This window comes from Mesoplodon densirostris, chromosome 6 (assembly GCF_025265405.1).
Source record: "Mesoplodon densirostris isolate mMesDen1 chromosome 6, mMesDen1 primary haplotype, whole genome shotgun sequence".
Taxonomy (NCBI): Eukaryota; Metazoa; Chordata; class Mammalia; order Artiodactyla; family Ziphiidae; genus Mesoplodon; species Mesoplodon densirostris.
This window is the reverse complement of record NC_082666.1, coordinates 61,031,423-61,045,320: the sequence shown is the minus strand read 5'-3', so window position 1 is coordinate 61,045,320 and position 13,898 is coordinate 61,031,423. Positions and strand designations below refer to the sequence as shown.

Below are 13,898 nucleotides of genomic sequence, written 5' to 3'. Positions count from 1 at the left end.
CTCCCGGGCCAGCTTTGACGGGAAAGGAGTACACAGACCCACACACTGAGCACAGAGGGGCCACCTCTGCTTCCTTGGCAGGGCCCAGCAACACCCTACTCTTGAACGTGACCCCTGACCCCTTGCATTGTGACCGGCTTGTGATGCGTGTGTCACTCTGGCACTTCTGCAGAGCCACACACTGTGCTGGCCGTTGGCGGCTCCCTCTCGACAGGACTTGGGCCGACGCCAGAGGTTCTCTCTTATTATTAGTGCTACTATTGAAAGGCTCGTGTTGAAGGTGGGGAGGCTTTTGCCTTGTGCTGGAGAGGGGTCTGTTTCTCTTTTTCCTTTGTTTGTCTTAGACTTTTTAAAAAACAAACTTTGCATTTGCATTCATAATTAGGTTATGATTACTGACAAACTGGTTTGCTTTGGGGACTACTTATCAAAGCTGCCAGTTCTTCCGCATTTAAGTGACATTTAATTTAGACTTACAAAATACAAAAACAGAAATTATTCTGACTTCTCTGGAGAATTTTGGAGGAAAACTCAAAGGTGTTGAACTCTAAAACATCCACACTTAACCATTTCATGTTAAAGTACTATCACACAACAATCAAGGAATAAGTTAGTTTTTTGTTGTTTTTTTAAAAAACCCTAGATGTATTGATTTATTACTTGTGCAGAGATGTCTGCCTTCCAAGGAACAGTAGCGACAAACTAAGGGACAAGGAAAAACATGTGTACAACAAATAAAAAATTGAAAATCACATTAAAGGTTTTTAACTGTTTGAAGTAATTTTTAACTCTGCTGTGATGCCAATTTGGCCCTTTATAGCCGATCACAAAATTATTGATTTTTTATTAATTTTGGAAGTTACAAGATACCATAATTTTGCCCCTCCAACATCCTTCTTCCTTTATCCTCAACTTCTCTCTCACTACTAACGTATGCCTTCCAGATTTTTCTACTTTTCTGATTTTTTTTTCTTTTCTCATCATTAACTATTTTCATATGGGGCACTTTCACTTTCAACTTTGCCCTACTATTTTGTCTTCTAATTCATCCTCTCTACTCTAGTCACAGGCCATTCTAAGAAGTGGCAAGTCCCTCCTTCTGGCCCTGACCCTGAACTACAGCCAGGTGAGCTGATTATCCCTGCAAAAGGCAGAAGGTGTTCCAGCTTTAATCTCCTAGAATGAGGCCACATCCCCTACTGCAACAATTGAAGAACATCTTACTTCATCTAAGAGAACACCCAAAATGATGATCGCTATCAGGTTAACATGCACATAGAAAATAAAGCCAAATTGTCTCCTTTAGCATAAATTTTGTCTCCTTAGTTAGTCTTAAGCTCCAGTTAAAAGACTTCTTTTTCCTTTCCTTTAAACAGAAATTATCATGCCTTGAAGAGTCATTCTAATCCCAAACCATGTTAATTCTAGCTAGGAGGACAGCAATTAATTAAAAAAAAAAAAAAAAAAGGAATTATACCTGACTTGGGGAACTGGGTGGGAAATCAAGCCAACAGTGAAGCAAAGATTATCAAATCCTATGTGAAATATTTCCATTTCAAAATGTAAATGCTGAAATCAAACTGTCATTTTAATCTATATGAAACAACAATAGAGACATTTGATTTTTTCAAGTAATCTGGCTTATTACCAATGTATATTCAAATTCTAATTTTTATGTTAATAGAGGGAAATGTAGTAAAACTGCAGACAGCACCACTTAAAGCAATGAGATTAAAATTACAGAGGATAATTTCTATTTAAGTTCAGACAGATACACTTTTTTGCTCATATCAAATTAATCAACACAGTGGTTTCAAAGCATCTTGGCCCAATATCCAGAGAAAGAAGAGTGAAGGTCTGTGATCGTGCACATGCAGCATGTTAAACCTCTCAACTGTGATGCGGTTCCTCTGAAGACCTCTGGAACTTTCAGACACATTGCTAAAAATAAGCAATAACCCATCCCTTATTTCTAAATAAAAAATTGTCAACCGATTTTATAATCTTAATACTGCTATGGTACAGTGATGCATCATGAGAAAATCATATTTTTATAGGAAATTGTACCAATACAAACAAGGAGAATCAGAATCATCCAAAACCTGCTAGAAAAGAAAGTTATATCAATAAGTTCACTGAATTGCATAAAGTTGTACAAATCCAAAAGTTTTGCAGAAATATAAACATTTTAGAGGGTACATGTGTATGATCAAATCTGTGATAACCATGAGTGATTTTCATTTTCCTTTAACCAAAAGAAAACATTACTGTGTTAAATGGCACTTAGAAATACAAATTTTAAAGTTTTGTAAGTTACCTTTTAGCTTCTAGAAAGCAAAATAGGTGAGGTGTTTCTCACCAACTCCTATTAAGATGAGCACAAACAAGCATGTGTTAATCTGTTCTTCTCAACAAGAGTCTACTTGGAGCTACCCACCCCTAGTTGTCCCGCCACGGACCCGTCCCCACCACACACACACACACACACACACACACACACACACACACACACACACGCAGTTAGACTCGAACCCTGAGTGAGGGCAACCCTCAGAGACAACAAGATGAGACAGAAAAGGAAATGTGTGGCTAGAAGAGGGAAGGAAGAAAAAGGAAAGAGAGACAGTAGGATGAAACCAGACTGAAAGAAACACAAGCAACAGGAAAGAAAAGGACGAGAGAGACAGAGAATGAGACGGGGAGGAGCAAAACGGAAAGGGAGAGAGAAGAAAGGGGAAACTGCAGGGAAAAAACGGATGGCTAGGGAGAGAGGAGGTACCAGAGCCCCACGACACAACAGTGGATCAAGCAGCTGGCTGGAGATGCTAATTCAGCGCTTTAACAAATCAATGCCACTTGAAAAGTACAATGCGAGCCCTCACTCGGTAGATGTCAGGGGACTGAGAAAATGCATTCTCAAGTATTTCACATTAAGAGGGAATAATGTGTTAATTTATAACTCTTCACCCTCTACACTTGGATTATCTATCTGTGTCAGCGACTTGACTTCTTAAATTTATCAAAAAGGCACGCAAAGGGAGGCAGCTCTGGCTGCACCACTGGGAAATGAAGTTTCAGAAGAGCCTGGCCTGGGCAGCCGTGCGGTTCTTTTCACTTTCCGATTTGGGCTGAAGTGTCAGTGGGGGTGGCAGGAAGGAGTGAGCATTTGAAGGCGAGATCGAGGGAGGAGGGGATCTCCTGGTCCAGTTACTAACACAGCCCAAGGAAAGGCTTTCTTGGCCTGTGGTTGATTGCATTAGGTACCATCCGTCAAAAGTGACACCGAAGAAAAGGAATAACTTGAATCAGCAACCCCGAGCTGCCATCATCAGAATTTACTTTACGGAAACTTACTTAAGCCTCTCGGCACACCCAGCGGAAGAGAAGCTGCTGACAATTGGGCTCTAATTAGACAGTACTCTCGCAATGCCACCGGAGCCCCATAGACAGAGCTTATCAACATAGGAAGGGAAGGGAGGGCGAAGTTTATTTTATTTGGTTAGTTCTGAGAAGGGGAAGGGAGATGTTAAAGAACTGATATATTACATCCCAGCATTCAGGAGCCTAATGTTTCTTTCTTAAGAAAAACCTATTTTATTAAACATCAGATTCTTGTAATCGTTTCCTAATTGTTCCTTAATGTAACTTTAGCCAACTTTTAATATGATAGCACAGCTCCTAACCTGAGGGATAGAAAGACTCAGTATTTTTTGCTGCCAAACTTAAAGCGTTATCAGACTCAAGTTTTCAGAGTGCAAGCATTGTCAAGACACAAAGGCAAGTGTGTTAAAACTGTCGAATAAATAGAAGAGAGTTTCAAGAAAGTGTTTTAATTAAGGCGACAGCTTCAAAGATATGAAGGGGGAAAGTGATTATTACATATAAAGAAAACAAAAAAATGACCAGATTTTAACTGCTCTGAGTTTCACTTTAAGATTGTTTAAACTACACACAGCAGTGTTTTAAACTGTGGCGATGTTTTTATTTGCTACTCGTACAATTGCAACAGAAACATTCTCTTATTTTCCGGACATTCATATGTAAATGAATGCTGATGAATGGAAATGAGATGCTATACATGATGGGCAACGTGCAACATTTAATTTCAAAAACACAAAGTTACCTCACTCACTGAAGCTTGAATCTCTTTCCTTCTAAAACTAGGCCCTAAAAGAAATGAAAGACAATGACAGACCTACTTGTTTCTATTGGCTAAACACCACCTTCCACAGAACCCGTGACAGAAAAAAAACGTTCTCTCCATCTCATGTTTTGCATCTTTTCTATTACACAGCTACTTTTTAAAATGAATATTTGAAGCTGAAGCTGATTAGAAGCTGAAATTATAAATAGCCAGAAATTTTACAGCTGCACTGAGCCAAAGGATTAAAATGTCCAAAATAGTGTGATTACTTAATGAATGTTTTATTTCTTCCAAAGGAGAAAATTAATAAGGAATTTCCTAGGTAAAGACCGTAGAGTACATTACTTTCCCTTCCATATAATCTTAGGAGACAGACTATATGTTCTGAATTCTATGCAATGGCAGAGAATCATATGGTATGCATTTCAAGGGCCTCTATGCCCTGAGAGTAGGATTTGTCCTATCCCCGGTTTTTGCATGAATTACCATTACTGTCTGTCCCACCCATGCCACCCCCATGTAAACTATCTATTCTTATCATTATGGTAACATTAATCCCATTCTCCCCTCCCCCTCGCCCACCACACTCACCTAAGGGGTTAAAAGACTTCAGTACATTTGTGACTTGTCAGTGACATATAATACCCGGGTCCTTCATGCAATCAACTTTTACTTGACATGTATTTGCTCATCACAGGACCCGCATTACTACTGGGAAAATGAAGAAAAACCTAAATTAACACTTGACATTCAATATGGTCAAGTCCTTAATTGGCTGGGCTTCCTGAGAAAGCAATTTTCTATTCCCCAAACTGTTCGCGTGTCATGTGTGGAGTGCAGCTCTTGGCCATCACTGCTGTCCCTCGCTCCCTCTAATGAGAGCAGATGAATTAGTGCTACGTGACACGATTTGAACAGGGCTTCCTCCTCTTCCCCTCCCCCCAATCTTTCTCCTTTACCAGTGACAGCTGTGTGGCAAGGGAAAGAAAGAAAGAGAAATGCAAGAGCAAACAATCCTGTAAAGGATGATCATTTTTTTTAAATGAACCTTAAATGTCTTATTGAAACTCCAGAACAACAGGGTCATTTAATTGTGGAGGTGGGGAACAAAGATCAGGGGAATTATCTGGCTATGGTTGATTTCGGTTGTATTAACTTCCAGCATGTTTCTTCCATTCCTGGCTAGTTGCAGTACTAGATTGCACTGGTCTAATTAAAATGGAATTTACATCGACTTAAAAAGTTTTTTTTAAAAGGTCTGGAGAATGGGTCAACTAGAAAAAAAAGGAACAGCATGAAATGATTATTATTCTAAGATAAATATACCCCTGGATTAAAGAAAAAGATCTTTTCAACAAAAGTTTAGGTCTTAAGAACCTACAACACAAAACTCTGTCACTATACTTTGCTTTCAAATACTGTTCAGAATCTGAACTTAATGCTAAACACTGTATTTAAATCATTTTGTTGAGATCCCTTTGGTTGTTGAATGTTTGCAACAAAAGCTATTTGAACACTGATTTCATTCTGTTATTTTGGAGAGAGAGGGAACATAGTCTGCTTAATATGTGCTTATCTAGCTCATTAAGAAACAACTGAGGACTTCCCTGGTGGCACAGTGGTTAAGAATCCACCTGCCAATGCAGGGGACATGGGTTCGAGCCCTGGTCCAGGAAGATCCCACATGCCACAGAACAACTAAACCTGTGCGCCACAACTACTGAGCCTGTGCTCTAGAGCCCACGAGCCACAACTACTGAGCCCATGTGCCACAACTCCTGAAGCCCGCGTGCCTAGAGCCCGTGCTCCACAACAAGAGAAGCCGCTGCAATGAGAAGCCCATGCACCACAACGAAGAGTAGCCCCCACGTGCCGCAACTAGAGAAAGCCCGCGTGCAGCGACGAAGACCCAACACAGCCATAAATAAATAAATAAATTATAAACAAACAAAAAAGAAACAACTGAAAGGAAGGTAGGTCAGAATTTGCTCTGTTCAAAGATACTAAAAGGTAAACTGAAGGGATTTCTCTGGGTCTTCACTTACTCATTTTGAAACCAAAGAGGAAGTAATTTTAAATGCCTAAATTGCTAAACCAATCCGATTAGGACCAAAAAGAACTAGAGGAATTAAGAATATGTGGCAGATCACACATTTGTGAAAGTAGTCAGTCCAAAGGACATGCATCAAGTGAAAATAATTAGTTACTCACACCTTAGCACTTGGGATTTTTACTCATCTTTTTAAAATGAGAGCTAAAGCAAAGATACTACCTGTGCACTAGAAGGTATATCAAGATTGTACCAGTGCCACAAAATCAACGTAAGCATGCAAAATACAAAACTTTCTCAAGTACAGTTCCCCTGCCTCAAATAAATAGCTTGATCATTTATTAGTTATTCCTCATAATTCTGAATATAATTTAAGTAATATTTCAGTAAGAAAATTGTGAAGTAAATTTGAATACACAAAAATATGGTGAGGGGCTTCCCTGGAGGCGCGGTGGTTAAGAATCGCCTGCCAATGCAGGGGACATGGGTTCAAGCCCTGGTCCAGGAAGATCCCACATGCTGCGGAGCAACTAAGCCCATGTGCCACAACTACTGAACCCCCGCTCTAGAGCCCACGAGCCACAACTTCTGAAGCCCACACGCCTAGAGCCCATGCTCCGCAACAAGAGAAGCCCCCGCTAGCCGCAACTAGAGAAAGTCCACACACAGCAACGAAGACCCAACACAGCCAAAAATAAATAAATAAATATTTATATAAAAAAATATGGTGAAACCCACTTTTGCACTCTGTTTAAAGTTATAATCTAAAGCCAAAAAACAGCTCTTTTCACATTTTATATTCATGAGAAATAACATGAAAGGAAATGAAGTTTTACAGGTTTTTTCTTAAAAAAGAGTCAATTCATAACATGATTTTAAATACTGCTACACTGACAGAAGACAAGCTGTAATGTAAGGAAACTTTTTGGACCACCTTTGATCTTCTACTTTGCTGGAACATTATCGTTTTGGATAATATGAAAACTCTAAAAGATGAGAATAATTTAGAAGTATTTTCACTGAAGCAAAACAATGCAATGGACACCCACTCTGCATATATTATCCCTCTGGTGGCCAAAGCACTGATATTTCAAGTTGTGAAGTCTTTCAAATATACTTGAGACAGCTTGTGATTGGGCATTCTATTAGGCATCTAAAAGAAGTAAATAATTTGGTATTCTGGAAAAGCAGCTCAGTCGAATACATCCAGTTAACTGCTACAGTAGCATTATAATCACTGAGCAACAAAGGGCAGTGTATTCTGCCAACAGCTTTAGGGTGACCTTTGCAATGCTGACTAGTCCCGTCAAGTTCCATCTCTGAGACACACGGTACAGACAGGGGTGGTTTATTAACTGAGGTAGGAACTAAGACCAGGAGCCTCCAAAAGGGTAGGCATTTCACATTCAGGAAATGGGGAATTCCTTTCCCTCAGAAGAGAAGCTGAGCACCATGAGATCAGGCTGGGCAGCCCCCATATTCTTTCCCAAAGCGCTAGCCTTCTGTGGTGTAGAAACTCGCAAGTATTAGGACAGCATCAGCATCTTTTCCCACCCTCCCCTACATTTCTAAAAACTGTAATGAAATTCCAACTGGGAATTGGTAAAACAGGATCAATGACTTGAGCTCTAAGAATAAAGCTGAATAAGAATGTTGACATCATCTCAGAGCTTTAAACAAATTGTGCGGAGTCCTGCCTTATCTGGGGTACTTTCCAACCACTGCTAACAGGGTGGACTGACAATTCAAGGGGGCAACAATGAGAGAGATGACTGCACTGGACCCGAAGATTGGATCACCTGTAGGAAAGTCAACCTTTTTGACTCAAGAAAGGCACTTCTTGAGGCTTCCCTGGTGGTGCAGTGGTTGAGAGTCTGCCTGCCGATGCAGGGGACACGGGTTCGTGCCCCGGTCTGGGAAGATCCCACATGCCACGGAGCAACTGGGCCCATGAGCCAAAATTACTGAGCTTGCGCGTCTGGAGCCTGTGCTCCGCAACAAGAGAGGCCGCGATAGAGAGAGGCCCACGCACCGCGATGAAGAGTGGCCCCAGCTCTCCACAACTTGAGAAAGCCCTCGCACAGAAACGAAGACCCAACACAGCCAAAAATAAATAAATAAATAAAGCAAACTGTCAACAAGTAGAAATAAACACTAAAAAAAAAAAAAAAAAAAAAAGAAAGGCACTTCTTGATTTAAGAAAGTTAACTGTGACCATGGCAACGTGACATGCTTAAACTTGATATTCTCTTAGGGATGAGCAGGCTTTGAAGCTCATAATAAACTTAAAATGGCTCTGTGGAATGTTAAGGCTTAATGCAGATGGTTGGTGCTACTGTCATGCCTACACGAAAAGAAGTCGACCTGGAAATAACTGCATTAACGGCTCCAGGGTATTTAAAATGGAAGGCTCTCCCCCTCCCTTTTTTATTAAGAATTTTACTTTGAACCCTAAGAAGAAGCTGCATTAAGCTTCCAACTTGTTTAGCACAGCTCAAATTAAAATACTTATTCCAGTTTAGAAAGGCATCATGTTTGCCACCCACCGAGTACATGTTACCCTCACATTACACCATTCGCGAGAAGTATAAACACAGCGGAGAGAGAAATGACTGCTTTAAAATAGGTTGGCACATGGAACAATAAAACTATTTCTCAAATACAAAGCACAAATGTTATTTTATAAAAATGAAGATCATCTAAAAGGGTATATTCTTTTATCCTCCATTCTTCACCACCCTCTTAACTGCAGTGCTTCCCTCCCCTGTATTAAAGATATTTTATCTAATTCCCAGTTGAAAGGCTTCTGAAAGTGGTAAGTCCCAGCTGTGTTGATGATGAACTTCTTGCACATGGCACACCAACGTCATTCTGACACACGTACAGATGCTTTGTAACAAGCTGCACCAGTCACTTGAGTTGAAATACCTGACTTGCTGTATAAAACAAACTGTTACTCTCTGGTCTTTCCTCCAGCTCAGCTCTTCTCTGCTGTTTTGGAAGCAAACCAACAGCTTGTTAATGTTGACATCAGTGATGACTCCCTTCTGATTGGTGTCTGACACTGTCCAGCAATGCTGTTCAACAAGACCCTAGACAGAACCTAGGCACACAGAGGCCCCGTTCATTTGCAGATCATTTTAACAAGATGTTCTTGTTTCCTGTTCCTACGAAAATCAATAACAGGATGACCTTCAATTTGAAATTCAAACCAATTAATTACCTGTTCTGTTGAAAATATTGATATATGATTTGCCTAGAGAATTTCAATTATGAATAGATTATTTCTCTTAAAGAGCCCCTTCGAAAACTTTAGAAAGACACTGAAAACCTCATCTTATACAACATAAATGATGTTTTCTTGAAGCTCCTATACAATATTGGCCTTGTACGAATTAGTACGGGGAAGTTTTGCCTTGTGGTCCATCTCTTCCCCATGACATCATAATCAATTGCCTGGTAAATTATTGCGTTCCCACAAAGATTCAGGGCCAAGAATCCACTTCTTAAAGGTGAGATGAAAAGCCCTTTATAGTTGAATTCAGCTTTTCATATACATCAGTGACTGACACAAATCATGGGATTCTTTTCCAAATTTAGAAATCTCCCCTTCCTTCCCTAGAATTCTAAAATTTTTACTTTTCTACCTTTATTAAAAGTCTTTGTCCATTTTTTGTTCTGCTCATGTTTGATTTTTCTTTATATGTGGGTCATAAGAAGAAAAGCTATATACATCAAAACTCTCAGCACCAGAAATATATTTACTAAACTTTTTTTTAAATTGTGAAAAAAAATGAAGAATTCGGTCTCATCCCAGTGGGGAATTCCCAAGATGAATGCTCACATGCAGTGAAACTATTATCTTCATCCTTTAAAATATTACCTAAAACAGAGGTTTCTATCTGGCAGCCAGTAGGCTGAATATAGCCTACAGATGAGTTTTGTTTGGACCACACACTTTTAAAAACATTTGAAAAGGTTGCCAAGATTTAAAAATCAGGAGTTTCTGACATAAAAATCTGGATTTCTGACTTCCCATTGAAAAAAAAAAAAGAGAGAAGAGGAAGACCTCACAACATTGGGCCTGCATTCCCACCTGGCAACAACCGGTTAGAGCTGGGGAGCTGCTACCTCACTGTGGTTGACACAAGGGCCTTCTGGTCCACCACAGTCCCCATCAGATTCACTCCTCTTGCTTTGTTTACCTTACTTCCTCATGGCCCTTTTGGGCAACTCCTGATCTTTAAAATGCCATACTACTCCAAAGAGGGTTTACAGAGTTTGTGAAAGAAAAAGAGAAGGGTGTCTTCTCTTTCTTGTTTCATGGGCTTACACAATGTAAAACAGTGGGTAGATTTTACCTCAAAATATAGTTGTTCAATCAAACATCAAGTGCAAAGCAAACTCCTTTTCATAATTAAAAAAATTTGTAAAGCAAATCCAGAACTGATGATCTTGTCTTACACAGTGGTTGAACAAAACATTTACACTAGTTTTCAATCAACCACATTCTTCTCTGCAGCCCAGAAAACATGCTCAGGTCAAACTATTACTGAGATCTACATCCATTTTGTTCCTTCACATGTTAACACTTCTGCACTTCCTTTCTTGAACGATCATATACTTAAGTGAAAACTGACCCTAATATGAAAATAGAATACATCTTCAAGGTAAATTTTAAAAGTCAACATTTAGAATGCATGAATATTATCATAGCAAATACTCATCTTTACTGGCTCCATATGTATGCCACAATCTGACATTTATACTTATATTAAATAGACATTATTGCAGGTTCAAATGACCCCAAAAGTCATGGCATATTTCTTTAAAAATGATTATTACCTAAAAGCAGATGTCTATGACAAAGTCACCATGCACTTCTATTTGCTTTTTTTCTTAACTGGAAGCAAGTGCAAGGAGAAAGTCTTTGCTATTTCACTATTTCCAATTAACCACAACAATATAGTCCTTCTATTATTAACAAGAGTTTACAAACAAATTAGAAATACCCTATTTAGCAGAGGAAAGTATCTTTTCCCTTCACCAAAGGATATCAACAGGCTACCTCTGCTGTACTGTATGGTTCAGCATGCATTAAATATGCTATGACCAGACATATTCCAACTTATTAAGAAGAAAAAAATGTAAGTCAACTTTAGGAGAGTGTTTGCAAATTATGTTTCATCATTGGCCCGCATTCTTGAAAGATTATTTTTAATTAGGCGTTTCCTTCCTAACAGAGAGGCATTTTTCTTCCAGTTTCACCTTAAGAAAGTAACCCTTGAACACATGCCAAATTTACTTCACAATCAAACTTTAATCCCCAAAATCTCTTGATTCTTAACAACTTGAACAACTTTAAGTAAACAGTTCACAAAATCATAATGATCATACTGCATTCCTTAACACCCAGTTGACTAGGAAAAGAGAAAATGCCCTAAGTATGAGCTCCATAAATAGTCTTAGGCCCGACAGCTGAACAACAATGTGATATACTCCTTTTGGGAAGCATTTTTCCTTAATATCCATTATGTTTGAAATTTGAGCAATTAGAAGCAGACACTTGGAACTCAATTATTAATTTACCTCTCCCCACCCATTTTACACTTCTTTTGAAACCATCTCTTAGGTGCTTCTTAAAGAGATGACCCCGTGGGATAGCATGCATGTAACGGTTCACATTATTTTCCTTAAAACATCTTGGTATAATCTAAGACTAAACATATTCTCCTTCTTCTTTAAGAGTATCACTTTAGAAAATTTTTTAAATTTCTCAAATGACTAATGAGTAAAATGGTAAAAAACAAAAATTAAAACAAGAGTTCTAGGAAAAGTATTGATATAATTCACCACATTCATGTTGATTTATCTACTATAACATTTTAGAAAGGGGAATTTTATGGAAAAACACAGTTAATTCCCATCCATGATGACCAAAGTTTTAAAATTTTCTCCTCAGTTCACATGGCAGCTGATTGCAAATACATAAAACAGTTCTAGAAGACTCCTGATTTGATTATTTTTGTTTGCACTTTATTGTGTTAAGATAAAAAATAAAGCATGAGATAATGAATGTTTAATATTATTTAATCTATATTCTATGGGGATGAAGGTATTACATTCACTTCTTTCTATGAATCACTGATTTCTAGGAAAGGGTATCTCAAACTAGGCTTACACTGAGGCTCATTTCAACATTCTACATTTGTTTTAAAAAAAGAGAGAGAGAGACCAAAAGTACAGGCATACCGGCACACAAAGAACAGTTGGTCATCAGCATACTCAGAAGGCAGGCAGCAGTTGGTTTACAAAGAAGTTATTAAAAATAGTTATTTGCACAAGTAAAAATTAGCACTTCTCACTTTTAACCAAAAGGGTGTTTTTAATATAATGAGCATCCAAGCTTCTCTGGTCATGAGAAAACCTGGAATATATTATACAAGCATGAATGTGGCCCAGGAAGCAGTATATGAGATGTGCTTGCTATCGACAGATTAACACTTCATTTTCATTACTCTAATCTCACCACAGGCTGCGAACACTCTTTTTTTCTTATGTGAACAACAATGGTGCAAGAAAAACCAAGCTGACAGGCAGGCAGGGTTCATTAAATGCACAAGGCCTTTATTCCCATAACACATCTCACCTATATGAAGCCAGGGTTCGGGCTCCCATGCTGGCTACTGAAACAAGCTCTCCCAGATGTTGGACTTCTCTCTCGATCCCTTCCTACTTCATTTATAATAAACGTCAAAAAAAAGAGTCAAAATGGAAAAATTCTTTTTCACAAGGAACTCCGTTTAACAGACAATAGGATTAGTAAGATATTTTAAGATTTATTCAGTCCCTGGTTGCTTTCCAAAGTTGTCCAAGAAAACAAAAAAGAAGTGATTGGGAAGGGAAATGATGAGATGTTTGAAGTTCGAGTCAGAGTCTAATATTGGTATCTCCATCTCAGTTTTGTTCTACCTCATTTGAGGATAACTATGGTTTTTCACTGGTTGAAAATGGCAATTCACAAAGTAAGAATCAATCAAGCTATTTCCCAATGAATGACACTGAGCTTCCCCAAAAAGCTACCCTCAAGGAGCAAAAAGGCTACAAAGTAAGGAATCATTAAAATGACATTCCTAACATGAGGAATTCCTTTTTAGGGTGAGCTATCCATACACTCATTGCATTTGAGGCAGCCACTGCCAAAACCTCAACAAACCTATAAATGAATCACTTAATTCCTACACCCAACCAAAGGACAGGTGTACACTTCCTGCCTGTCTGCGCACCACATACAAATGCACTACCATGTGATATGGTAGGGTTTTAAATTTTTTCCATGGCAAGACAGTAAGTCTTTCCACAAAGTCTAGAGCAGGGCTTTGGTTTTGGTTCTTTCTGGTACTCTAACATTTATACCTAAAAAAAAAAAAAAAGGAATAAAAGAAAAGCAATATTAGATAGAGCCACAAATAACCTACCTGACTCTTATGTTCTGACATGAGGTGAACAAGGAGGCGACTTCAGGAATATGCTCGGTGTATAATTACTGTCCCATTTCTTGCAAGTGGCCTCCCAGTCATGTCCATTGCCCTCCAGCACTGGCAGAGGGCACAGGAGTGGGCAGCTTTCTTTACCTATGCCTGATTAGGTGCCCAAATAGCCATCCTAATGATTTAAGTCAATGAAATCTTTCTTGCTTAAATT

General features: G+C 38.8%; 1 protein-coding gene across 10 annotated transcripts in view; it reads right to left on the bottom strand.

Annotated features, from left to right (window-relative positions):
* BNC2 (basonuclin zinc finger protein 2) overlaps window positions 1–13,898 on the bottom strand; it is a 430,899-nt gene that overhangs the window by 275,161 nt on the left and 141,840 nt on the right. The window lies entirely within an intron of this gene.